Source organism: Anarrhichthys ocellatus, unplaced genomic scaffold, assembly GCF_004355925.1.
Source record: "Anarrhichthys ocellatus isolate YVR2014 unplaced genomic scaffold, GSC_Weel_1.0 scaffold10, whole genome shotgun sequence".
NCBI lineage: Eukaryota > Metazoa > Chordata > Actinopteri > Perciformes > Anarhichadidae > Anarrhichthys > Anarrhichthys ocellatus.
The window spans coordinates 954139-958583 of record NW_022280040.1 but is presented as its reverse complement, the minus strand read 5'-3'; the positions used below and the strand labels follow the sequence as shown (position 1 = coordinate 958583).

The following is a 4445-nucleotide window of genomic DNA, read 5'->3' as shown; positions in this document are numbered from 1 at the left end:
GAGAGAGAGAGAGAGAGAGAGAGAGAGAGAGAGAGAGAGAGAGAGAGTGAGTGTGTGTGTGTGTGTGTGGTCTATGAGTGTGCGTCTGCATTTCTTCCTCTGTATTTGGATTCCATGTGGTAGTCCGATGGTAAACACAGTAACTACCAATGAGAGGATGGCAATAGTGTGTCTGAGAGCAATTCAAAACCGTATTACAAAATAATGACAAAAAGATGCATTTTAAAGCCATGAGTTAGTTGACTGATTTTGCAAACATTGATATCAATAGCAATGTGTGATCGTTTATGTGCAGTTTCGATCCGTTGACTTTAAATTATATGAACAAATTCATATTTTTCACTAAAGGCAATTTATCAAAAGAGTTACCGCTTATTGGAAGATGATTGGACATCTTGTCCGCTGTGCAATCAAAGCACGCATCCCCTTTATGTGCATCGCTTCACTCCTGCCAAAGTACTGCAGCCCATGGGCGAAGAGATGAATCCATAATGATGGAACGCCAGACTAGTTTTCATTCATCTGGACATTTTGCTAATAGTAATTGAATTAACTGGCAATAGGCAATATGCTGAGGACGGATATTTGGCCTTGTATCTTGTATTGTTGGGACTCAGAGTATTTGTTTACATTTTACCATTTTAGCCCTTTTTCTCATGACCAGCACTTTCTTTTATCCCGTCACATGTTGAAGATAACTGTAGTTTTCTACCATTGACAACCAAAGAGCTCCAGTAGAGAAGTTCGGAGTGCCATTGCAGTTTGCTTAGGTAATCGTGTGTGTTATTCATTTACTTTCTCCTTTGAAAATTGTCCTGACCCATCTGTGTTTTCATATTACTCAGCTTACATCACAAATCTGCGTCTCTAACCTCGAGGCTACCCCCCCATCCATCCGAGTCCATCATCATAGCTCACCATCTGTCCCCCTCCTTATCTCTCTGTATGCATGTAACAGCTGATGAGGTCACGGGATGGAAGAGTAGTAATGACATCATTGGAATGTAAAGATTTCTCTTCTCCTCTGTGTGACGTGCACGATAGATCGGATTCATTTGGCTGGCACACCAAAAATGCTTGGATATAGCTTATGTGTGTGTGTGTGTTTTGTGCGTGTGTGTGTAGCAGTGAGCGCCAGTTATGTGTTAGCGTAGAATAGATAACCAGGATGTGTGCTGTAGTGCATTCGCCATTTGCTTTGCGATGACCTGCGACCTCAGGGATGTGCACGGACCCAGACACAATGCAGTTTAGGAAACCCCTCCATCAGAAACACATGTTGATATGAATCTGTTAAGCTCGTCGGTGCTCGTGTTCAACATCCTGACACGGACGTCAACATCCTAACAGAGCCGACAGACTGACGATGTGATGAGAAGACAGAGAGGGCTGTTACATCCCAGACTTGATTTTGTACAGAATGTACACTATTTAAAATAGGCTATATTCTAACTAAAAAGGCTTGAGACGCAGAAACGTTTGTACCTTTTCCCGGTCCAGCCAAAGTATTTGTCACACACATAATAATGAGTTGCCTCTGTTTTCTGTGGTGCCTTTCATGAGGGAGGTCAGAGGTCAGGGTCAGCTGCAGAATGGCAGCCCGGAACCTGGAAGGGATGCTGTGTTTTACATGAAGCAAAGTTTCAGCAAAGTCAATGCAGGTCTAATATTTCTTTTTAAATCTACTTTCCTGAACTTCTACTTGGCCCCATATAAAGTTTTATTTATGAGCGGTTATCAAATAACAACAAATGTTTTTGCTGTACTATACTATGACTTTTTAATGACATACTACATAAATCCACATTAAACACACCAGGGCTTCATCTAATGATTTTATGACTATTAATTACTTTTTTTAAATCATACCACACTATGAATTTATTATGACATGTTATGGCATACTTTGCCGTTACTTTTTACCATTTCTTTATGACTTTTATATGACATTTTATAATACTATATTATGACTTTTAAACAATTATTTTATGTCATACTAAACAATGACTGTTAATGACATTTTTACTACACTATGACTTTATTATACTATATTATGACATTTTAATAACTTTTTTTACGTCACACACACATACTCTGTAAAGGCAAATCATGGAGATATTCATCTCTATGTTCTAATCTAACATTGTCACATTGAACACCTATATAATATAATATAATATAACATTTTATGGCACACTATACTATGAATTTTTACTACATTGTATGACTTACTTTATTACGACTTTCTATGACATTTTCTATGACATACTCAGATTTGTTATGACCTCCATAAGAGACTGATCTTCAGCCCGGGGTTAATGGTGGTTCAAATAGTACATTTGCTCTCTGCTGCATAGAAAAACAAGTTCATTTTTAAGAGATGTGGGTAACATAAGACATAAGATGTGTGTGTTTTGATATCATATGACAAACAGTAACGGGAGAACGTTTTTTTGCAGCAAAGCATCTGCGAACGTCTGTTTGGCTCTTTGGTTAACAGCCAACACATAATTAAATCACATTAATATGGTCGCGATAAAAAGGGGATTGAACATCAACAATCCCTCCTGTGGACAAAATACCTGCAACATGGCAAGGATTAAGGATAAGACACGCAGAGAGGGTAGAAATCAAGTCAGATTCTGCAAAATTCTGCAAAACATGTGTCACAAGAGAAAAGACAAAGATAACATACTCCCCACTGCCAAGCTTGCGTGTTGAAACTTGATTAACTGTAATCACGATCACATCATAATAAGCCAGCCACAGTGTCCGTCCTCTGTGCCCTCAGAAGAATGAGAAACTGGCCATGTTTCAACTAACACACCCTGAATGCTAAACATAGCAAAGCAACGTAATAACAAGCCATTATGTAGGTCATAAGTACGTGTATTTAATTTTCATTGTATACGATTACGGCACAGTAATTATAGGCCGTCAGTATCAGAATCCCGACAGTGTCTTCTCAGTGTTGTGATAGTGGATGTGTTGGATGAAATTTCCATTAACCATTGTTGTAAAAAGTAAAAGATAAATGCAAGTCAGTGAACATCAGGATTATCTCAGGATTATTATGTATTAATATATCAATATCATCAGGCACCTCTGACCTTGTTTAGGGTAGAGTGTGATGTCATGCTCACATGATAACTCAATAAATACGCAAGCGTGGGCACGCGCACACACACACACACACATAATTCAATCAATTTAAATGAGGCCACTCTGCTCGACTGTTACCCCCCCCCCCCTTCTCTTTCGCTCTCACTCACTCACTCCCCCTCTAGATCACAATCAAACTTTCCAAACAGGGTGAGATCTGATGACGAACCAGGACCGATACAGTGCAGTGTAGACGACAGGCAACAGAGTCTACACAGAGTGTTTCAGACGGGCAGACCAATGCACATCAACCATCAGGGCAACAGGCAAACTGACTAAATGAGGCACAGGGGGGGGGGGGGGGGGGGGGGGGGGGGGGAGAGAGAGGGAGAGGGAGAAATTTGGCGCTGCAGATGGTAGCAAACATGATGCTGCTAGCAAATACGGATGAGTGGAAAAATCAAAGCGACAGTCATACACATCTGATTTGATACAGTCATGTGAACACTCAGCTGCAGACAGGAGCACAGTTAAACAGGGAGGCTATTGACAGAAACATGGCCCAGTAAGTCTGTGTAAGTGCTTCTGGTGTGTGTGATTGAGGGCGGTCTAGAGAGTATTTGCCCGTGTGTGTGTGTGTGTGTGCATGTCCTCGCACACAGAGATGTACTGCAAGGAGTGCAGCGTTTTATACTGGGTCTATGCAGGCCGCAGAGATACCGGTTGTCTGCCGCTTAGATGCAAAATTTAGCTTTGACCAAGAAGGAAGATAGATCGGTTGATAGAAGAAGTCACACTGAACCCACAAGGGAAGCAGACTCTTGGTGGCTGTAGCGTGGAGGGCTAATGCTTGACGTTATTAAACTTTTCCATTTTAAAAACCTACACTAAGCAAAAACGACTTACAGTATACGTGAAGGTAATTATTCCGGATCCTCTTTTATTTCAGTGCCAGCTGAAGTCAATCAGAATCAGCTTTATTATTTATCAATTCAACCATGCACTTCTGAAGATGCTATGGTGCTATTGCACATACTTTGGTCACGCTTTACATGAATTGATTAAGAAGCAATTAATTACATCATTGAGCTGGGAATCCTGGAGGTGTTGTGTCTATAAGGAACTTTCAGGGTTACACTGGGTATTGTGTCATACTCACTGGAGCCAATTATTACAGCACCCTCACATCAACTGTAGGTGCACAGTTACGTCTGTCTCCCTCCCCCTCTCTCTGTGTCGCTGACTGATACGACTAAGCCTTTCTATTCCTAGCTCTGGATATTCCCCAGATTACTTTGTGTGTGTGTGTGTGTGTGTGTGTGTGTGTGTGTGTGTGTGTGTGT

At 40.9% G+C, this 4445-nt stretch overlaps 1 protein-coding gene across 1 annotated transcript in view; it reads left to right on the top strand.

Annotated features, from left to right (window-relative positions):
* LOC116385192 (ankyrin repeat domain-containing protein 33B) overlaps positions 1 to 4445 on the top strand; it is a 13151-nt gene that overhangs the window by 1567 nt on the left and 7139 nt on the right. The gene's annotated exons all lie outside the window — the stretch shown is intronic.